The sequence below is a fragment of the Macrotis lagotis genome, chromosome 4, assembly GCF_037893015.1.
Source record: "Macrotis lagotis isolate mMagLag1 chromosome 4, bilby.v1.9.chrom.fasta, whole genome shotgun sequence".
NCBI lineage: Eukaryota > Metazoa > Chordata > Mammalia > Peramelemorphia > Peramelidae > Macrotis > Macrotis lagotis.
The window spans coordinates 109,907,388-109,932,283 of NC_133661.1; the positions used below are offsets into that span (position 1 = coordinate 109,907,388).

The following is a 24,896-nucleotide window of genomic DNA, read 5'->3' on the forward strand; positions in this document are numbered from 1 at the left end:
AATACTTCTACTATGTTAAAGTATAATTTGTTTTTATAAAAATCTAATTTATTTGAAGTTTTTCAGAAAACTACACCTATTACACATAAGAGGAATGGCTATATGCCTTCACCATCAATAAAGTTCCAAGAGTAGTGATATAACAATAGAGAGTGCTGATATTCTTACTATATTCTATACAAAATGCAACCCCATAGACTGCATGCTAGCCCACAGGGCAATTTTATGAGGTCACGTGTGGGTTTACTGAATGCTTTAGTTTACTGAATGCTTTAGTAAAGGAAACCGAGTTAACAGCAGAACTCTCACTAAAATTGTACATCAAAATATATTGTCTATTGTTTCAATAAAACTTTTTAAAGTAAGGTTGGACAGTCCTGTTCTGGAAGGCAGGGCAAATTTATCGATAGGTCAAGTAATTTCCATCTCCAATGGGTACACCAGTCTCTCTCCCATTAGAAGGCTATCAATAGACAATAAGCGAGAGCACAAAAAATCCACATCTTTCAAGTTGGTATTAAGCTGGTCAATCTTGGTTGGCTAATTTATTTTTGAGAGAAAACAAGGGGAAAAGGTTATATTTCAAAGAGGGACGAAAAGTGCAATTCTAGGAACTTTTGCTACCTGTGCAATTTTCCCTGTTTATTAGCTCCAATATTTTCTGTTTTGTTTGTAACCTGGGGAAAAAATTTATTAATTGGGTTGTGCTGTGAGTTTCTCAAAAGCTCAGGCTTCAAGAAATATTCCAAAGATCTGGCCATGATAATTCTGGGTCACAAGATCAATGACAATGTAACCTTAATAAAATCAACAGTAAAATGTCTTATTCTCTTAGCTGTATCTAAGTCATAGGAAAAAGAGTGAAGAATCATGAATTTAAATCCTGGCCCTCAGACTAACTTTGTTGGCAAATCAGTCTAAATCTCTGAAACTCAATTTCCTTATCTTCCTCACAGAATTATAAGAACTGATAGAGAGGGTCATATGAATCTTAACTATCACTATTTCTATTATTGCTGCCCATATTATTTCACCATGAAATTTCAATATCACTTCTATGCCATCCCCATTTTGTTGGCAGCATACTGTAAAGGTAGCATATAGACTATAATTGAGTGTTTCATTTTTCTCACTTAAGTGATATAGGGAATAACTCTACCATCTGGGTCCATTTGCTCAGCAAATGGGATCCAATTCTCATACTAGGGCCCCAGTTGTGTCTGCCTTTTTGATAGAGGCTAAAAATCTAAAGAGAATTCATAGGAAAAAAAGAAACTAAAGTGTTTTGGGATGCTGCCATCAACTTCTTTTCACAATTAAAAAATTCTACATAAAAAATGTAAGGAAAGGTTTGAGGGCATATGTTTTTAAGAAGCATATGGAGTTAAGCGCCTATGTGTTAATGAGTGGATATAAGCTAAGGATTGTAAAAAGAGATGAATACCACCTCTCATTAGTGCTGCATTTGATGACAGAGTAAGAGAGACAAAATGATCCACTTTAAAAAGGTCTTTAACATTGATGGGTCAATTTTGGCAATTATAGGATTTACTTATGTAACTCATTGCACTGTGCTAAAATGGACCTTTGAATCAGCAAATGCAGTCTTCATCCCCCTGCTTAACTGAGGCTCAGAAGGCTGTAATAAGGATGGGATAGGTGCTTTAGAGGATGGATGTTAATTTTTCTCTTTACAATACAAGAGAAACTCATGAACCTCTATGTCTTTCTGTACCCACATTAAGAGACTCCCAATGGACTTGGCAAAGAACACATAGACACATCAGAGCTGATAAAAAATGATTTCATTTAATTTCTTTCATGGATTGGGTTTCTCTCTTGTTAAAGTAAACGTGGGGGAAAAATAAAGTAAAAGTGGAGTCACTGTATCAGGTTAGTGTTCTGGCTTCCTATGCCCTCTCCAAGAAAATGTGCAGAATTCTTAAATAAAATTCCAAATTGTCCTCATCTCCAAGAGGTGGTGTCACTTTGATATGCTTTAATTCAGAGATGATGTCACCCATTCCCATATATCCTTCTTAGTCACAAAGCCCTTATTCCTAACCAAAGAAATCTCTCTAGGCTTAAATTGCTCATTTCCCTTTGCTTTTTCCCTCCATAAATTAAAAAAAAAAGAATCTGCTCATGAGCCCTTCACATCAGCAATTAAGTCAGAGGAGGGTACCAGGGAGAGGACACCAGACAGAGCCAGATGATTTGATTTCGAATGAGAGTTCTACTATTAACTTTCCACAAGACTTTGGATAAGTCATCTTCACTCAGTGAAGTGAAAAAGAATACTATGACTCTGAACCTGAAAAAAAATTAGATTTGAATCATGCCTCTAAAATATGCTCACTGCACATTTGGGGAGTCAATTCACTCCTTTGAGCTTCAATTTCTTCCTCTGTAAAAGGGAGATAATTATAATGTTCATTTACACATAGCTCATATAAGCTTTTTGGGAAGTTCAAATTAGAGAAGTTATCTAAAGCACTTTTAAAACTTGAAAATGCTATATAAAGGGGCAGTTATTATATTATTAGTTATGATGAAATGGAACTAATAATAATTTTATAGGGTTTCTCTCAGGATCAAATGAGGTAATCTGTGTGAAAGTACTTGGGTCATCCAAAGAGAACATTATTCCTCAATAAGCTTTCTCTTCCTCAGGTGGCAAAACAATTTAATTCTATCAGTCTTTTTCAGTTGGTTCTAATTTCCATCTGTTTGATCTTTTTATTTTGCTTTGTTTTGATCTCTGTACACCACTTTCTCCTTGTCCTTTTAAATGCCTACATGGGACACAATGTGCCACAAAAATCTGGTGTTTGTAGCTTTGTAGAAGAAGTCTAGTGTAATGGATAGAGTCTTGATTTTTAATCTAGTGGTGATTTTCATGTCTGCTTCAAATCTTGGCCCTATTTCTTAACACCTTAGGGATTCCAAGTCTCAGTTTCCTCTTTAGGTAAATGGTGTGTGTTTATGATGCTGTAATGAGACTCAGGTGACATATTTTATTAAAGTATTTTGTAAACCTTAAAAACAAAAAAGGGAAAATTTGGTGTTCACTATTCTTATCAATACAGAGGATATCAGTATCAGAGACATGTACTACATTGAAACAGACAATCTACCTTCACATTGCCCCCCAACAGTCTGCCTTAATTCAGTCCATCCCAAATTCTACCTGGGAAACATTTAAAGAAATTCATGTCATAGAATCATAGGCAGAAAGTTCAACGTGACCTCTGAGGCCATCTGGTCTAACCTTTTAATTTTACAAAAGAGGAAGCTGAAACCATGGGAGATTAACTGCCCTGACAAAGGTCACATAGGTAATAAGCAGAAAAGTTAGGATTTGAATCAAAGTCCTCTCATTTCAGATCCAATGACTCTACTGAACCAAGCTGTCTTGAATGAAAAGTTAAATTACATTCAGCTACTGGACCTCTATGCTAGAAGCAATATCTTAACCCTTCCCTTGATGCAGGTTAGACTAGTTCTTCCTTAAATTAATGTTGACACATTCCTCAAGACTTGGGTGGCCCAGAGAATTAAAGGCTTTGATTATTAATATCATTTCCTCATCACCTGAGTACCAAAGGGTATGGGAAGGGGATGTCTCAGAGATTTGACTGGGAGATATGTAGGCAAGGGAACCTTGTTCAGCTCAATCAATGTGAGGTGTTCTCAATTCCTATCCTTATTAAACTCCAGTTGTGGCCAAATAAATCTCCCTGTCAACCACTGAATGCATTATGAGTATCTCATTTTGTTTAACTATTGAACCTAACCCATCAGGATCTGATATGAATCAGTGTCCACCCAGAATGGCCTCCTTTGAGGGGAAAGAGAAAGGAAGAGCAGTCATGTTCTTGAATAACCTCTCTTTGAAGTATTTTTTCACAAATAAGGATTGCTTCAGTGGAGAACTCCAGCATTAATAATGGGCTTTCATTATCTAATTTCTCCAGTTATTAAGTCAAATTCGAGTTAAAATGCCCCAAAATGTAGAATTCAATAATATCTTATTTCTGAGAAGATAGTAATATTAAATAATAATAATAATAATAATAATAATATTGATTCTAATGATGATAATAAAAATGTCTTAATCCTTAATATCTGAAAGCTCAATAGAGCTTTTTCTAGTTACCATATTATCACTCTATGCCTCCCCCCCATAAAACTGCTCTAAGAATCTATTGCTGATAGCTCACCAGTCCCCTGCCCATTTTTTGATGATTTGCCAAGAGCAAGAGTAGCTTCCAAGAATTTAAGAATCTTGGAGATTTAATTAAGCTTTTGAAAAGTTCTGACAGTCCTATGTTAGAAACCAAAACTTGTAAACTAATTAATTTATGCAAGATATGTAAAGAAAAGCAATATTTTGTTCAAATAGTCTTCTGGGCAGTGCTATAAATATTCCATCATCTTTCACTATCCAGAAATTTAAACCTCAAACCCTAAGACCCCCAAACTGGTATAATTTTCATTAATTGCATGCTACACACAAGACATTTAATGGAGGATGAGATACAGCAGATTGAACATATCTGGAGCATCTGTAATAGGGCAGGACCTCATTACAAATTGCCTTATGCTATTGTGAATTTACTTATGCTATAGGTCAAATACTTTCTTCCTTGTAAAAGTCAGTCTCAAGTATAAGGCATATCATGCATGTCCAGTCCTGGTTGTACTAAATGAAGTAAACAAAAACTCCCAAAAGACATAGACTTTGCATTCAAAGAGAATATGGGTTGAAAGATGCATATATATACATATTAAACAATTGTTGATCAGACAATCAGATTTAATTCTTCTTCTTGGCAGAGTCTATGGATGTAACAGGAATTGAAAGGAGAGAGTTCACTGAGATTTCAACCGGTATGGGAAGGTTACTTGGAAGGGATAAGGCTTAAGCTCATAAAGGCTAATGTATAATGCATTTCCCTCTATGATACAAGAAAATCTAGACTATAAGATATCCTTGTCCTCAGACACCAGTCTTATAGCAGTATGAAACTAAGTATTAAAAAAGAACATTTCTTAAATGCTTTGATTTTAACAAAGACGGGTGAGCATTTGGTCTAGGTTTCTTTTAATCTTTACCTATGGGCCACTGATCACACCATCTGGAATGGACATCTTTTGAGACTAACACTGGATGCCAATTTCTCCTTTAAATTCTTCCCCAATTTTTTTCTCTCTCTCCTCTGATCTCTTCTTTATACAAGCTCTTCTTTGCATTTTCCTGTTCTACCTTTTATTAGTTATTTCTGTCCTTTTCATAGTTCTCAACTAAATTGTAAACACTTGGGACAAAAAAAAAGAAAAAGTCTTATTAAATTTTGCCTTCCTGGATCCCAGTCCAGTACCTTTCAAATAGACAATGCTGAATAAATGTATATTGAATTCCAAGAACACTCCACATTATTTGGAGCTGAAGAGGATCTCAACTACCTTATTTTGAAGATGAGGAAAATAGAGCCAGGAAAATGAAATGATTTTTCCAAGGTCACTCATTAATTATATAAAAGAGTTAATATTTGAACTCAGGTCTTCTGACTCCAAATCTAATGTTCTCTTCATTATGCTAGTCCACTAGAACCTCTCAGAAGGTTGCATTCAAGTATAATTCCTTAAACTGGATTACTTACCCTCAAGCCAGTTCTTTCCAGTTAATCACATGGGTAGTAGGTACCTTAAAATGATTTATTAAACTGAATTGTATAGTGTGAAAATATGTGAGGAAATCTAAGAACCAGAGGGGGGGAATCTAGTGGAGAGCATTTTGGAGAAGATTAGCAGAGATAGCAATAGAACTAATATGAACATGTAAGTAACTGAGGAATCTGAACCACAGTGTCATAAGAATGACATAGCAAGATGACAGTAGAGATAGGGAAGGGGAAAGTTCAAATATACAAAAATTTACTGGCTGGTTCTCCCTCTTCGTCTGTGTATATGAAGGCACTATAAAAATCAGGGAGTTCAATACAAATATAAGAAAATATAATAGTATGATTATGGTTATTGATAGGATGCAACAGATGCCCTCAGAATCTCGCTAATATCTATTAGATAAACAGTTGAGTAGAAATCAGTCCCTGGCTAATACAGTTCAAGTCCCAGATCCCAAAATACCAAGTTTGCCAATTTTGAGGTAGGTCCCCAACTTACACCTTCCTGCCCAACCCTAAACACATTAGCACCTTAACCTGACTCTCCAGTCAGCACGAAGATCAATGATAATTGACTGATTAGGAAGCCTGGTGCTGCTGGGATGTGAGCTGATTATGTAATCCTGCTAAATTAGTAAGTGCCAGGGCTCATTCCAATTACTAACCTTTATGAATGTCATTTAGAAAGATATGGGTGAGGCTATGGATTGCTGCATGAGTAATAGCTTCTATAGTTTACATGGGCCTGGCAGTCCAGAAGGGACAGATCCTCGGCCAGATGGTATGAAAGCAGCTAAGGGGCAGATATGGAGGTGGAGTTGCCAATACTCAAGTTTCCTACATTTCTCTACTTGGGGGCCTGGGACAATTCCCTCAGAACAAATCTTTAAATTGGTTATATCAGTTGTGAAATGTAACTGATATGATCCTGATACTAGGGAATAATAATGGTCCTAGAACACTGATCCTGTTTCCAGTCCAACCTCCATAGACATCATAAAAGGAAGCAAACCAGTAGTCGCAGCTACTGAAGAGCCCCTCAAAATATTGTCTTGCCACCAAAGTTCTTATCATTTAAAAAAAAAGGTTCAGCATTAGAAATGGACTTAGTTTTAGCAGAGAAAAAGATGCAATCATCTGTTTTGCCATTGTTTCCTAAGAAGCACACAACCTTTCCATCTGACTTTCAACTAAAACCTTCTATAAATCCATTCATTCAGTAATTGTTTACTAAGCACCTACTATGAGTGGCAATATGATATAGAGCAATGATGTCAAACTCAAATAGAAATGGAGGCCGCTAAAATATTTAGGATTCCTGAAGCAGCCTGTTAAATTGCTTTGAAAATGTAATATTACCTACATGTTACTGTATTTTTATTTTATTTTGTTAAATATTTCACAATTACATTTTAATCTGGTTTGGTGAATGCTGTGAGCCATGTTTGACACCTCTGTGGAGTTTGGTCTAGGAGTCAGGAAGACAAGGGTCTGACCCCTTACTGACTTTGAGATCCATAATCTCTCAATGTCCTCCAAGGAATTCTCTAAAAAGAAAAGCTACAGAACCCATCCTACTCTGAATTGACAATAGTTATTCCTTACTTACTCCTCTCTAGACAATAATGAAATCACAGGTCTTATCTTAAAAAAAAAAAACTATGCCTAGTTCTATATGCTGTGTAGGTGGGGAAAAAAAAGAAATTTAAGAAAATAAAACTTACTATAAATTACAGATCAGTTGACAAGAATAAGTCTGTTGTCCAAGGACCAGCCTAGCTAGTTAGAGTGGCTTATCCCTGGGTTGGCTATAGGTAGATGACTTTTTCTGCCATAGAATCTTTCAAATACTCTCCACTAAATTTTTGATAGATTGTGACATCTGTTGGCAGAGGAAAATCCCCATAGCAAAAAAAAAATATATATACATATATATATGTATATATATATATATATACACATATATATATATATGACCTCTGAAAGACTGAAGTCATTTAAAGATAATGTGTCACAGCACTGGGGTTCAAACTCAAAGGCCATTAAGTCCTTCCATTGTAAATTCACTTATTAAATCATAATTAATACTATATTTTACTGTGTTTTTGTTTGATAGACATTGTTAAATATTTTCCAATTACTTTTTAATATATATTAAATATTTTCTAATTACATTTTAATCTGGTTTCAACAGACACCTCTATAAACTAAGTATGGAACTTGATAGCTGGAAGACTTAGCTTCAAAACCTGCTTCAAACACTGACTAGCTGTGGACCCTGGACAAGAAGACCTCTCTGAGTCTGCTATCTGCCCTATAGAATGAGAGGGTCGAATCTTTGATCTTGATGAAAAAGAATCTATAATTCCATGATTTTGAAATTACATCTCAGAGTTGTGAATAGTAAAAGAAAAAAAATGCATGTAAAGAAATATTATAAAGTCCATTATAAATGTAATGACTTATTATTGTTAATAAAGGGTGGAACCATAAAAATCTTATTTGCTTACTAAAAGTTCTAAGGCCCCTAATCAAATGCAAATCTTCTTCTTCCACTATTAGTAGATAAGAACCTGGAGTCAGGAAGCTCTAGATTCAAATTCACCCTCAGGTGTTTTCCTGATAATCACTCCTGGGCAAATCTGAGGGAACTTTTCAGTCCCAGATCCCTCACCTGTTAAAAAAAAAAAAAGGTCAGAACAATAGCATCTCCCTTACTGAATAGTTTTGGAGTTCACATGAAACAAACTGAGTAAGGTGCTTTGTAAACTTAATAGTGATACTTAATTGTGGTATTATTAAGGGTGCATATAATTAGAAGGTGTGGACACAGTTTACATGTAATAACCAAAATCAACTAAAAGGTATCCACTGCCTCTGTGAACTCAATACTATTTCCTAGAAAGCATCCTCCTAGACTCATGAAAGAGAGAACGACTCAGATAACCAGTTTATGGCTCCCCAATAATTTCTGGGGCAGTGAACCTTGAGAATCCACAGTAGAAAGTTTCCTAACATTTACAGTTGATGTCCAATAAAGTAATTGGCCACCAAATGATGAGAAAGTAACTATGAAAGCTTGACTACCTAATTTTATAGTCATTATATACAAGCAGGAATGGAGTCTGTAAAAATCCCTTCTATAAATTTGGAAATATATGGGCTCTAGGGCATGTTGATTTTTTCTTGTTTATTTTCTTTTTCTTTTTTGTTTTTTATCCTTACATCATATTCTAAAGGACTACCTATGATAGTTTTACACATGTGGGACATCTGGCAAGGAAATAAATTAAGGTCTCCCTTAGAGGATGGGGAAATGCAGTCATTTGTAAATATTATTTTTAGAAAGGACTGTCTGATGCTGTTCTCTTATTAACTTCATTAGAGGGCTAATGAATCTACTGCAGAGATAATGAGAACATGCTCAGAGTGTGGAAAAGGAGGGGAGGATTTTCACACCATTTCTCCAAATGTTGGTGTTATTTACGATCGTTATAAAATGGCACTGCACTTGGAGGGAAGAACAAACAACATAAAACACCAATATAAACAGACACAATCCATGCTAAAGCGTTAAATTCTACCAACCACTGGACAAAACCCAGGATTTATACACCTTGGTGCTTTGCCTAATGGTAAGGAAAGAAAGAGGTCATAAACAGAATCCTTCTCTCAACAATAAACACAGGAGAGCATTGGGTATGTGATCTAGATTCACTTTCCCAAAGTTCCCAGTGCTCAGTTTTTCAGTAACATAAGTTGCTTTGCACCTAGAATTTAGCTCTCTACCCACACATTCCATTTTTTTAACCAAGACCTAATTCTATTCATTTTATTCTATTTCAGTTAAACTACAGGTGTGAATGAATACATGCTGCAGCTAACATCCATAAACTAACATTCATCTACAAATTCAAATTTTTTCCTGAGTCGATATTATATTTCAAAACTTAATGGCTGACTTTTTTAGCCAAGAACCAACATCTTCATTAAAATGGTATTTGTTTAGTCTGTAAAGCTATATACTTGTTAGTGAACAGAATTCTATGTTCATAGAATTAATAGATTTTAAGATTATCTAGTATATTTTAAAGAGAAGAAATTGATATGATCAATAAATAGAGAACTCGGCATTTTCTCCAAGTCTTATGAACTCTCAAAACTTCCCAAGCACGAGAATTATGCTCAAGGAACAAAAAAGTAATTACAGTTACATCTACAGAAAAACCACCAATTTTAATGAGTTAATAACCTGAAGAAAGCTATGCATTCCTTCAATAACACTCCTCCCCATTCTCCAGAAAGAAAGCAACCCTGTACCACTAAAAAAGGTTCATATTCTAGGATCCACTTGACAATTTCCTTATTACTGGTGTATCTCTTTCGGTATACCCTGATCCTGCCCTTTGTCCCATCAAGCAACAGACCTTAATCCAGCTTTCCATTCTTATGTGACAAGGAGGTAAAAGTATGGTAAAACAGAAGCATGCACTGTGACTCAAAACTTAAGACCAAAGGGAACTAGGGTAGGACACCAGCACATATATAGTATTATAACAGACATGAAGCAAAGGGAAGACCCTTCCAATTGAACCTAGTTTCACTCTCCCCCCCACCTCCCTGACAGATTATATATAAATGTATATGTATATATTATATATGGGACAGATTACTGAAGCTGGTGAAAAGTCAATTCCTTAAAGATACATTTTTAAGGTACAGTCTTCAGGGGAATCTAAAGGGGGAAAGATTCATAAAGTGAATGACAAGAAAATATATGGAAAAAACTAAAATTACCAAATATCTTAAGAGGAAAAAAATTAGTTTAAAACTTCAGAATGAAGTAACTAAATCAACAGGGAAGATATAAGTAAAGAAGAAAAGATGATCATCAATACAATCAAATGAGCATAAATATCAATATAAAGGAGATTGAACAAATTCTTGATAAGGGAGAGAATTAGAATATTCCCAAATGATTTAATAGTCATTGTGAAAGCAGAAGTTAAATGAAAACATTTTTGTGAGGTAAAAAATAAACAATATAAATAAATAAATAAATGTTTATGTAAGTAAAATACAAGAGAATAAAACAAAGACCTAGAAAAGTTAGTAATAAAAGTCACATCTTGATCAGTTACTCTTCCCTTACCACCACCACCTTCAATCAGTTATCCAATTTTGTTTATTCTATCTTCACAACATTTATTTATCCTTTTTCTAAACTTCCATGGCTTCCATCCTAGTTACTACCTTGTTCGTGGCTCTCTTGAACTACAGATATCTCATTGGTATTCCTACTTTTGCTCTCTTCTTATAAATCTGAACAAATAATCCTCCAAAGACATATGTCTGATCATGCATGCTCAAAAAGCCATTCAATGGATTATTCCAGGATTAAATATCAATCCATCAGTTAGGCACTAAAGGTTCTCTGCCTCCAAATTGCCTTCCTAGCCTTTTCCTCAAAATACCCTTTTATATACTAGATGTTGTAGCCAAACTAGTAATTCCCCAAGCATGCTAGGCTATAATTACACCTGTACCATCATACATACTAGCTATTCTTAGAATGTATTTCTTCTCATATCTGCTTCAAAGAATCTAATCTTCTTTCAAAGGTTAATTTAGTCAATAGTCCCACTTCAATAACAATACTAATAATGATGATGATGATAATAATAATAATAATAGATATGTCGTGATTACTGTGGGGTAGACACTGTGCTAAGCAATTTACAATTATCTCATTTGCTCCTCACAAAAATACTGGGATGTGTTATCATTATTATCTTCATGTTATAATTGAGGAAATTAAGGCAAATAGAGGTAAAATGAATACCATCAGGTACTACAGCTAATAAAAAGTCCCCTGACTTAGATACTTGATCAGGCTTTATTATTTCATCAATATATGTATATTTCCTTTAGCCAATACCTTGTCCCCCTATACTATTAGTTCTCAAATGTTATGGTTTCAGAACCTTTTTACATTCTTAAAAATTACTGAAGACCTATCCACAAGAACTTCTGTTTATTTTGTTTATATCTATCAGTATTTATTTTATTAGAAATTAAAATAGCTTATTATGATGATCATTTTTTAGGGGTTTTTGGTTTTTTTGTTTTGTTTTTGCAAGGCAAATGGGGTTAAGTGGCTCACCCAAGGCCACACAGCTAGGCCACCTTGATCATTTTTTTTAATCTCATGGTTTCCCTGTAAGAGTCTCATATTCTTGGGGCAGCTAGGTGGTGCAGTGGATAGAGCACCGGCCCTGGAGTCAGAAGTACCTAAGTTCAAATCCGGTCTCAGACACTAAATAATTACCTAGCTGTGTGGCCTTGGGCGAGCCACTTAACCCCTTTTGCCTTGCAAAATAAACTAAAAAAAAAAAGAGTCTCAGATTCTTGAGATAAAACTTTGAGAATTGCTGGCCTATACAAATCTCATCTATCTCTTTCTATGACTCCTTTATAGAGGATTCTCTTGAGATGCTGAATTAACAATAAATCACAACAATAAATCACAAGCATTTATTAAGGGCCAAATATGTACATGGAATTATTCTAGATCCTGGAGCCAAAAATAGAAAAAAGAAATAGTCTCTGCCCTCAAGGAATTTACATTCTATCAGTAAGATATTTATGCATATTAGAATCCCTAGCTTTTTTCAAATGCTGCCTTCTGTAAGAAAGTTAGGAGGCCTCTTTTCTCAGTTTCTCAAATACCTATATCCCATTTAAGTTGCCTTCTATCCACTTTATACATTTCATGGGTGTACTTATTTACATTGATCTCTCCCATTAGAATATAGACTCCTAGAGGGCAGACACTATTTTTTTCCTTTCTTCATATCCCAAGACAGCACATAGTACTTATTAAATTCCTGCTGATTGATTGAGAAGAATATAATAGATAAATTAAAAGTAATATTGTGGGACAAGGAATTGAAGGCTCCTTTTGGAGGCAATTTGAGCTGAGCTTTGAAGGAGCTCAGTACTCTAAAAGATGGAGGTAAGGAGGCACACTCCAAGTATGGCAGGCAGTATGTACAAAGACACAGACTAAAATGGAATATATGAAGAACAGTAAATAAGGTCATTGTGAGCTAAATCATAAAATGAATGAAAAGGAGTGAAATATAATAAATCTATATAGGTAAAAAAATTGGAGTCAAGTTGCAAAGGACCTTAAATCCTTAAGTATTTCATCTTACTGGGAATAGAGAACTACTAGAATTTCTTGAGTTGGGTGGGGAGTGACATCCATGGTCAGACATGTATTTTGGAACTAACACTCTGGCAGCAGTATGGAGGATGGATTGACGAGGAAGACGCTTGAGTCAGCGAGGCCACTTAGGAAGGAATTGTAGGAATCCAGGAGAGGGGCGACAGCAGCATGTACTACTAGATCAGAGTGCATGTGAGTGGAAAGAGATAGATGTTGTAGAGGAGAGAAACAAGACTTGCCTTCCTCTTGTTCTCTTTGATGTTTACAAAAGTGATGGCACACAAGTTATCACTGTTGACATGTTGTGCTTTAACTATTCCCACTGTCCATATTTCCCCATTATACATCAGTTCATTTGTCAATTAATATTTTGCAAGACAAAAATATCAAGTGATTTAAAGTCATTTAACATAACCAGAAGACTCATGATGTCATGGAAATGGATTTTTGCAGCATGAAGAAGTTTGGAATCATTGAATGTTCAGTACAGTTTTCTAAATGCAATTCTTACTCCAGTTCTGGACTGAGTTTGACTGTCCATCTGTAGCCTCTTTAAGATACACATATTGATGGAGTAACTTAGCAGGCTGTCCATTCTGCTGAATGTCAAAGTTTTGGCAATATGAATTTTTCATCCAGCTTTATTTTTCCACTGTGGACGGTTAGACTAATTACTTTTGCATTGCTATGTATATCCCTGTGATGGCTTTGTATCATTCTGGGGCTCAATCCAATTAGTACAATGTCATCTTCACTTGTTTGGATGTCTTCCACAACACTAGTAAATACCTTAGGTGAGCCAAACATTTCCCTGCTTTGGACCTCATTTCATGTCAAATGGATCATTATCATGGGTTTAAAGCCAGAATGAATCTTAGAGGTTAATTAATCCCATCCCTTAATTTTATAGATGAAGAAACTGAGGCTCAGAGAGGGGAGGTATTCTCTCCACAGCCATATCTGTCACAGTCTTATCTAATTTTAGCACATTCATTCAAGAAACATTGTCTAGGAAGAGCCTTTAAGATTACATTTTGTTCTACTAAGTCAAGTGACTTTATAAAAATCAGTAAACAAGAGACATTTCAGGATCTCATATTGCCTATTTCTCTTTGTCTTGCACAAACTCTGTAGATGACTAAGAAATGACCATCCAGTAATTTGCATTCCCAGTCTGCCTATACAACAGGGCCTTTTTTATCCAAATAGGGCCTTTATCACTTTTTCAAGAAGGCACTAAGAGAATTGAAAAATAGATTATCTTTAGATGTGATAAATTGAAGGAAGGATGATATAGAGATCTATCAGCAAATATATTTGCAATTTCTACTACATTAACCTTGAAGTCATATTCATCTCATCACCTTTACTCATCTCCAATCAGCTGGCAAATCTTGATGCTTGTGTCTTCCTGACTTTGTGCCACTCCCTTCTTTCCACTCATATAGCCACTAAACCTGACTACTGAAATGGCCTCCAAATTTTCAGTATCTCATTTTTCCTGATCACCCACCAAGAAACTGTCAAATAACCTTCTTAAATACATTTGACCATATCACTCCCCTGTTTGAAAATTTTCAGTAGTTCTCAGTTGCCTCTAGGCTAAAAGTGGCATTGGAAACCCTTCAAAACTTGAGACTCACATAGCTTCCTTAATACTTCATTAGCCTCTTTGCTGTTCCCTTACATCAATTTTCCAACTCCTGGATTCATTCCTAGATTGTATTCACTTGATAACCTTCCCTCTTAAAATTCCTACTTTACTTACATTCTTCACCACCTTTAAATATCTAGCCTCACTTTGGGTGCTGTTCCCTACAATAATTCTTTCCATATTCTCCTAGCTTTTAAAGTTCTCTCATTTCCCAAATTAGCATGAATAACTTTTTTGTTAATAATTGGTATTTCACCCCATAATGTTCCTTCGAGATAAGCTCTTTGAGGGCAAGAACTATTTTGTCCCATTTTTTTCTCTAGGTTCTTAGTGTCTAGAATAATACTTTAGTAAGCAGTTAATAAATACTTTTTGGACTAGATAAATATAAATTACAATGTCACTCTAAAGGAATGCATAGGCTGAACTGAGACAAGATTTATAAAAAAAATGGGAAAAGAATAGCATAAGTCTGGGACTGATTTTGCTCTTATTTATATTCTTATAGTTCGACTCCTTCCTGTGGGCATCTAATTATAGATAACCCTATAAGATTTTCTAATTTTTCTTATGCATTGCAGTCTTATCTTCTGTAGTGAGACTATAAGCTCCAAAACAGTACAGATTATATTTTCTTTTCCATTACAATCTGCAGAGAGCAGAAGTTTGATGCTCCCTAATAATCCACAAACTATCTTAGGATAGCAACTATATCTTTTACCTCTCTCTGTTCCCCAGGAAACCCTATCTTGGGGCTTGGTACACAGGAGCTGTTTAATAAACATTTGTTGAAATGAAGTCTTCAGGACCTATTTACAAATAAGAAGCATTTCTTAGGGCTAAAACCTAGCAACAAACTCTTACAATTCAGGAAGAAGTAATTTCCTTATTATCTATACAACTGCATCATAACTAGTTTTCAGAATCCAACATATGAATAAGCTAAATAATAGTATAGAAAGCTTTTAATAAGGAACAAACCTGCTCCACCCCACCAAAAAAAAATTACCATTCTAATCTGTGGCTTTATTTGTGTTAATTTGCTTTGATTCAGTCAGAATTTCACTAAGAATAGGGGCAGACAGATGTAGAGGGGAACACATACATAAATCATGAATGTCATTAGAATCTGTAAACTAATATCTTCTGGGAAATCTTGGCAATTATTATCAGGGCTTGCTTGGCAAACAAAAAATTAATAAATCAGAAAGGTCTCCATTTTCTAAAATCCAGTACCTCCCAAAAAAGTCACTGACAGAACAATTAAGGGAGACAAATCATCCTGGTCTCCAGCAGAAGATTCAGTGGCAAGAAATAAACACATCATAGAGAGAGTAGAGTTGACACAACTCAAGAGAAAGGTAGTTTAACTGTTAGGTGGGGAGGAACTAAAGGGGAAACTGTAAGCTTGCCAGAGGGGACCTCAGTATCTCCTAGACTCTTCAGAGTTGATGAGGAGGAGAGGATCTGGAAGAGGCCAGGGATTGGAGCCTATTTGCTATCTGAGAAAACATTTCAACTATAGTAGTTGTAATTGAGAAAGTAGGGAAAGAGAGCAGAGATTTAAAAAAAAAGAAATGAAGAATTGAAGAAATTCACCACAGATAGGTCTATTATGAAAACTTCACATATCCTAAGCATCCACTGCAGAACTTCCTTCTAAGAGAATTGGTCAGATCACTTCACTTACCTAATCAAAAAAAAAGTTCCAGTTGTTTCCTCTTTTTTGCTATTTAAAGTCCTTCAACAATCTGACTCTAACCTACTTTTCAAGGTTTATAACATATTACTCACCTTTACATATTTCACAATAATCTCAAACAGTTCTTCTTGCCATTCTTCCCAAATATCATTCCATTTCCCAGTCTCCATTCAGTTGCCCAACCTGACTCAAATGTCTAGAATGCACTCACTCCCTTCTCAGGATCCCTAATTTCCTCCAAGTTCTGTTCAAATGTCACCTTCTACAATATGAAAAATCTTTACTGTCATTACCAACAGTAAATGCCTCTCCTCTCATAACTTTTTATTTATTTTGCATATGCTTATATATATGGATATTTCTCCTAACACAATGTAAGCTCCTTGAAGACAGAAATAGTTCCATCTTTGTGTATCCCCAACTGACTGGCCTATAGTAGACACTAAATTAATACTTATTAATCAACAATTGGTTGATATAAAACAAATATATTATAGCCAGTTTAGCAGGAAATGAATTGATGCAAAGCAAACCCTATTTTAAATATTCTTCCTTTACAAAATAAAAGGGTCTTCCTAAAGAAATTCAGAAGTCAAAGACCGATATTAAAACATGGCTACAATGGATAGTGGGAAATGCAAGAACATTTAGAGCCTATCTTGATTTTTTTTAACATTTTTCAAAGTTTGGCATCTTAACTTCAAACTTTGCCATTTTGACAAAATCTTCAACTCAAAACAATATTTTTTTTATGTTTGTTGAAACCTCTGACTCCACACCCATTTCCTGAACTTAACCCTTCCTCTTTCTGATGGGGAATCTAAAATAGCTAATAGTCAGTCAATAAGCATGTTAAGCACCTACTTTTTATCAGTATTTTGCTAAGTGTTGGATATACAAAGAAAAGCAAAAGACAATGAGTCCATAATCTAATAGGAAAAGCAATAAGAAAACAAGCTATATTCAGAACAAAAGGAAATCATTACCAGAGAGAAGGCACTGGGAATAAGAAGAGTTGGAAAAGATATTCTGTAGAAGTTGGGATTTTAGTTGAAACCTGAGGATAGCAAAGGTAGCTAGGAGAACATAATGTCATATCATGCCTTTCAGGTCTGAGTAGCCATCTAGCACAGCATTTGGATATGCATCTGATTTCTGGATAGAAATTCCTTGAGGTTGTTGCCATTTCTACTGAAATGCCATACCTTATTTCATCAACTTTTTAAGTACAAAAGTCTATATGTGAAGTTTCCATAGGATAAGTATGATAGGATCATAAATTTAGACTTGAAAGGATCCGCACACAACTAGGCTAATCTTCCCTTGGATTTTATATTTGAGCAAACTGAAATCTAAGGTGACCTTAAACACTTTAGTCCCAGTAGCAGAGTTAGGATTTGAATCCCCTGTCAACAAATTCTAAACATCCTAAACATTTCTAAAAAAGGAATGATTAGCTTATTTACTCACTTATCCCTCCTATTCCAAAGGTGAGATCTAAGGTCAAAATTACATTCGCCAATTCCTCAGGTCCACCCTCAGCTCAATGGGTCCAATTTCTTTTATGTCTCCACTAACCATCTAGCCATACAGAAGTAGCATACTACAATACTCACTCTGCCATGGGTATTGAAGATAAGTGTCACAGAAAAGGGATTGGATAACTCTACATCTTACTTGAACTTAGAGGAGCAGAAGCTGCTTATTTTCCCCAGGTCAAGCACTATGAGAACCAAAAAAACTGAACCCTATCTATTGCTTTCATATATGCAATGCCAATCATCTCAGCTCATTGGAATTAAATATTATATTGGCATTGAGCTTGGGCTGATTTTGCCCCAAAGGACTCTGAGCAGGATATTCTTGGTAATCTGCCCCCTTTTCTCATGTTGAGTTCGATGTGCCCTTCCTGGCTTGGTATCCAGGGACTTGTCTGTTTTGTCAATCAATTGACAAGTATTTACCATGTACTGGATACTAGAGATACAAAGAAAGACAGAGCTTGTATTGCATAGGAAGGAAATAAGTACATAAATAAGTAAATAAAAGATTCAGATGGAAGGTAACCTCAGAATGAAAGTCTCTAGCACCTTGAGAAGAGGGACTTTGCATCTCTAGAGTTACTAACAGAGAGGGACTCTGTAATAAAATCAGGTGCACTAATTTCTCTGTGGTAGAATGACGTTAAATTTCATTTGGGCTTGGGATTAGGATGAATAAATGAATAAATAATTGAATCAGTCCTCTTCCTGTACAGGAAGAGAAAATCCCTGTCCCATTACTATGAAAGTTACTTTGTGAGATGTCAGGAAGAACAATATTAGCAGTGTGGACATCCCTGTATTATTTTATGTCTTAAAACAGTCTTTAGAGAAGAATGTCTATTTGGAAGTGACAGTACTCTGAATTATTAATCCTGTGAGGAAAATAATTATATCATATTCAAACTCGGCTAGAGCATGTCACCTGGTCTTGGCAGCTGCTGCCTCAGGCATTCCTATAATACTATAAATTGAAGAAAAATCACCAACCTCAATTTCCCCTTGGTTAAGCAATAATGTCCTAAATTGTGGGCCCTGAAAGGTGAAAGTGTAATTTTGCCCACTCTTCTCTATATTCTGGTTTAGAGAAGTCATAGAACTGTTTCAGAAAGGAATTCTGAATTTAAATCACCCTTACCAAAAGGGGGTAGTGAGACAGGGATAACTGGAGACACATAATCCATTGGGGAAGATAATACAAACTTTGAGACTTCTAGGGGGAAACCAAGTATGGTTTAAACACATATGGTTTAACATATCTTCTTACCGCAAGAGATCTAGGGAAGAGATAAGATCATAAAGGAAACCCAAATATTTTGGGAGCGATAATAAGAACACAGAAAACTTCTAGGGATAAACCAAGTATAATCAGAAGACTAACATTATCCTCTTTCTTCAGGAGTCCAAGAAGACTTTATGGTGAAGGAGACATGAGTCCTTAAAGACATGGCCTAATTCTAATCAGAATAAATAGAAGTTTCATGTAACCTTCTAAGCCCAGAGTGATCCCTTCAGTCTCTGAGCTCCTTTAGGCTTTATGTCACTGGATTAGCACTAAATACACAGAACCTCACACTATTAATTATCATGGTGTGTTTGTGTGTGTCCTGTTTGTCTACAGTAGGTGGGTGAGTATATGGTCCTTCTCCCTAACTAGACTATAAACTGAGGGAAAGGACTAGATCATCTTTTCACCTCTCATTCTCCCTAGGGACTAGAACAGCTCCTTGAACACCAAAGGTAACCAAAAATTCCTGTTGATTAGTAATTCCTAGCTAATCAAAGGGACAATTCAAAAGCACCAGTTCTTCAGTTCTGCTCTAAAATTGTTCTTCTGCAGGATCAAATTATGGCCACCAACATAACTCTCCCTCAGAAGTAATCCTTCTCAATTTGGACACCGAACTCTATGAATTTTTTCTCCTATGTCTCCATAATCCTGTCTTCAAACTTGCCTTTTCCCCAAGTAATTAACTGAACCTTATGTCTGGCAGTTTACTGCACAATAATAAATGCTAGTTGAAAGTCTGGGATTGCCGATATTTGCATCTTGGTTTCACCTTTCTATATTGTGATCTATTTGCCCTAAACATATATAATATTCCTGTCTAATGATATAAGTCCCTAGGTCCGTAAAAGTCAGGCAACTACAACCAATTAGCTATGGCCACACCTCCCTGAAGCCTTTTGTACTATTGTAGGCCTCAATGATCATCCAGGACCCTAGGATTTGGAAAGGAGGCTATTAATCCCACTTGTAATTGAACCAGAATCCTTTTTACAGATCAACAAATTGCCCAACCAACAAGTAACCATTCGGCTTTCAAAATTAAGTCTTCCAAAGAGGAGAAACCACCAAAATAACCTATTCCACTTCAGAACAACTCCAATCATTAGAAATTTTTCCTTATTATCAGTCTAAATCTCTCCATCTGCAATTGCTACCTATTGCTCATGGTTCAGTCTTCTGGGCCTAAGAACAAGTCTACTCTTTCATCCATATCTTAGACTTTCAAATATTTGATGAGAGCTATTGTATTCTCTGAAGTCTCTTTTCAGGGAAAATATCCTAAGATCCTTTAAAGTGATTCTCTTATGGTATAATGCTCAAGGTTCTCAGTCGTCCTGATTTCCCTACCCTTGCTGTTTTCATTTTTTTTAAATGTCACACCCAGAACTAAACATACAAGTGTGGATATTATCTGGCTAGAGCCAAGTATCATAGTATTTTATATCTCTAGGCCTAGACACTATGTCTTTTATTATAGGCTAAGATCAAAGAAGGGTAGGGGTTTTTTTTTTTTTTTGGTTTCCAGATTGCATTGTTGAATCACGTTGAGTTTACAATCCACAAATACACTGAAGATCATTCTGCAGAAGAACTGTTCTTCTCTATATATATCAAGTCTCTTTTCCTTGACATGTTCTCAAAGTCCTGTGACAATGATATTTGCATTGGTCAAATTGGATTGCTCTCAGCTGTCATATGAGTCCCTTGCCTCTTCTATTTCCATTCCTTGATCCTGACACTTTCATACTTAGAACAACTTTCAATTTGCTATGTCTATTCATTATTTTGACCTTCACATCACTTTGAAGACCTGCTTCCTCTAAGAAGTCATCTTCGCTTAAGTAGACTGGAATGTATACTCACATTTTTCCCTAGAAAATGAACATACTTTATACTACTCTTGAGCACTAATCCTCTTTCACTTCAGAAATTCAATCATTATTACTATTATCACTATTACTTCTGTGCTATCTTTATATTTTTTCAAAGGGTTTAGCAAGTTAAAGGTTTCTAAGTGGCTCATAAAAGACTCTTCTCTGATGATGAAGTTATCTAAGTAATCCCTGATTCTAGGTCATGCAACCTAGGAACAGTTTTACCATGTTCCTATGATTGCCTGGCAGATCCCTCAGAAAACCATGCATAGCTTTTCCTAGGATCCCATTTCCTAGGATCATGCTACAATTTGAGAATCAGGTCAAGAGTTATTAGATTTTTCATCATTTCATTTATGCAAAGAAGAATGCACAATCTCATTGTCTGGCACCATTAATATTTGTTAAGTCAGAAAGAAAGAAAGAAAGAAAGAAAGAAAGAAAGAAAGGAAGGAAGGAAGGAAGGAAGGAAGGAAGGAAGGAAGGAAGGAAGGAAGAAAGAAAGAAAGAAAGAAAGAAAGAAAGAAAGAAAGAAAGAAAGAAAGAAAGAAAGAAAGAAACTTAACCTAGGAAATGCTCAATAAGCAAGAAACAAACTTTCAATTGTTAACTAGCAATAAGGCTACTCTTTGTCATGAGATTGTACAATGGGATTTGAGAAATCCCAAGGAAACAGAATATCAGTGTGGTTCTGAAAAATAACCCATAGACAATGGAAAGCATTTTGTGCTTATTTCTCTCCAGGAAAGGAGATCCTGGTCTGCAAATGGGCAGAAAATAAAGTACATAGACACAATCAAGATCTATTTGATAGTCATGGTCTTCAGGCTACAAGCAGGATAGTCATAGTTTTAAGGCTACAAGAATATTTCTTGGAAAATAACTAAATAATCCTTTCTGTTAAATATATGCACACATTCTTTATATACAGGTGAAAAAAATTTAGGGGTTCTAGAGACACAATTGTTAAATTTGTAGTGAGAGTATATTTATACCTCAAAAATAGGCAAATGACAAATCAAGGTTTGATTTATTATTGTGTTCATTGTCTGGACATAAAATAATGACATAAGTTAATAATGAAGATTAATTAAACTTATAGATATGGCATTCATACATTTTTCCCCAGAGGTTCAGTTGTTAAAGATTTCTAGCACACCACTAACAGTACCATATATAACACATTATAACACATATTATGATGTGTTATAATGGAAAACTTGCTAGGCTTGCCATGGGAAAAATCTGAGTTTGGGTCCAAGCTCTGCCATTGACTCTTCTTGGAACCATAGATCCTTGTAGCAGTGAAAAACAGCCTCTGGTTTTGGGAGGAGGAGTCTAATGTTTCTCTTTTAATAGACTTTCTCTGTTCAAAATACATTCCTAGTTCCTACATGGAACGAAGAATCCCATTCATTAATCCTGGGAGGATTAGCCAGAATTTGGTATAATGTTATGTTGAGACCAGGATGGAGCAGCCTGTCACAGGACCATCAAACACTTCCTGTTCCTGCCGTGACCTGAAGATCATCAAATCTAGTGTCATCTTTGGATATATTCCCTCCCTTCTCCATTCTGCTTTGGAAGTGGTCACATAAAATCCTACTGCTTTTAGTATCAAGCAACTGATCTAATTCTTCCATAAGATTTTTGAGTACGTGAACCATTACAGTCTGGGATAGCAAGTCAGTTTCTTCATGTATAAAATGGAAAGAAGATCATGCCTAATCTAATTCTAAAGCATTGTTTTGAGGATTAAATGAGATTATAGACCCTTAAAGATCATTTTGTCCAACTCTCCCACTTACATTTCATATATAAGGAATCTGAGCCCTAGAGAAGTAGTATCCTCAAGGTAGTATCCTCAAGAGCTAGGATGAGCCAGGATTTTCACCCAGTTGCTCAAAATCTAAACCCAGTGTTCCTTCTATTCATCACACTTGTGCTTTGAAAATACAAGAAACAGTGCTCGCTTCAGCAGCACATATACTAAAATTGGAACAATACAGAGAAGATTAGCATGGCCCCTGCACAAGGATGATATGCAAATTCGTGAAGCATTCCATATTTTTAGAAACCAGGAGGGACAGGATTTCAGGGAAGCCTGGAGGGATTTACATGAGCTGATGCTGAGTGAGATGAGCAGAACCAGAAAAACACTGTACACCCTAACAGCAACATGGGGGTGATGATCAACCTTGAATGACTCACTCATTCCATCAGTGCAACAATTGGGAACAATTTGGGGCTGTCTGCAAAGGAGAGTGCCATCTGTATCCAGATAAGGAGCTGTGGAGTTTGAACAAAGTTCAAGGACTATTCTCTTTAATTTAGGAAAAAACAGATATCTTATTGTCTGATCTTGTTACCTCTTAGAGTTCTTGTCTCTTCTTTAAGGATATGGTTTCTCTCTCATCACACACAATTTGGATCAAGGTACAACATGGAAACAAAGTAAAGATTGACAGATTGCTTTCTGTGGGGGGTGGGGGGAGGGAAGTAAGATTGGGGGAAAAATTATAAAACTTAAATAATATGTTTAATAAAACTATTAAATATTAAAAAAAAGAAAATACAAGAAACAGTGATTTTTAAAGTCTAGGTAATTCTCTAGACTTGGAGAAAACTCCACATACCAATGTAAGTCAGTATCTTATTAACAACTCCGTCATACTGAATGCCTAGACCTAGAAAGGTTAAGGCTTCTCCAATCAGGTTGTATCAGAGAGAAGACTTGAACCCAGGACTTCCTGACTCCAAGCTATTCTCTATCCAATACACCATACTATAAACACTATAAAAATTATTGCTATTATTATAAGATGGGGCATTCCTCTCTGTGAGTCATAAATCTGAGGCTTCTGTGTAACTACTCCAAGTTGAATTTAACTAAATTGTTAGTATCAAGAAAACATAGATCATGGCTTTATCTTTTCATTTCCCAGCATCTCTAACACAAAACATAAACCAAATACTCAATAAGTACTGAAAAATGAGATGTTTTGGAGACTAGGGAAAAATCCTTAGAGATCATCTCATTCAAACTCCTCATTTCAATTCATTGTATATTTATCAACACTAACTTTAAACTATGCTAAGACTCTAGGGAAGATAATATTTAGATGAGACGGTCATTGCCATCATGGTCCTTACAGTTTGGGAAGGACTATTGGTATGCATGAGTAACAATCAAATAAAGTAATCCATTACCAGTACATAAGAGAAAAGCAAAATGCTAAGTGATCAGAGGTTCAAAAAGTCACTGATGACTGAAGGAAATCAAGGAAGGCATCTTAAAGGAGGTAGCATTGAACTTGGGTTTTAAATCCTGAAAAGACAGAAAGATAGCTAGATGGACTGATTTAAAAAGCATCCTGGGTAGGAATACAGCAAGTCAGAGAGATGGGAGGAGAGTGAATACATATATATTATATATATATATATATATATATATATATATATATAATTGTATATTATATACATAAATATATACATGTATATATATATACAAATCCATTTATACACCCACACACATATATATATATATAGATACATACATACATACACACATACATACATATGAATAATCCAGTCTAGCTAAATTAGGTGTGCATTAAAATGAGTAATATGAGGAAAAAGGTCAGAAAAAAGAGTGACATCAGATTACAAAGAGTTCTGTATGCCAAATTTGAAGCTTATTCAGTCACCAGGGTACCATTCACAGAAGGTAATAAGCAGAGGAGCAACAAGGCCAAATTTATGCATTAGAAAGATTAGTCTGATAGAAATGTGAAGAATCAATCTATATTCAATCAAGAAAAATGAATTTGGGAATGTCTATTAGAAGATTTGTAGTTATCTATGCAAGTTGAAGGGGATGGCTTCATAAAGGAGACAAGACAGAATCTCTAAG

The 24,896-nt window shown here is 35.4% G+C and overlaps 1 long non-coding RNA gene and 1 other non-coding gene across 2 annotated transcripts in view; one reads left to right on the plus strand and one right to left on the minus strand.

The window, feature by feature from the left end:
- The window catches only part of LOC141519989 (uncharacterized), a 145,841-nt gene that overhangs the window by 66,861 nt on the left and 54,084 nt on the right, over positions 1-24,896 (minus strand). The window lies entirely within an intron of this gene.
- Positions 22,949-23,055, plus strand: LOC141523214 (U6 spliceosomal RNA). Its single transcript, XR_012478402.1, has one exon. It is a non-coding gene; the product is annotated as a U6 spliceosomal RNA (small nuclear RNA).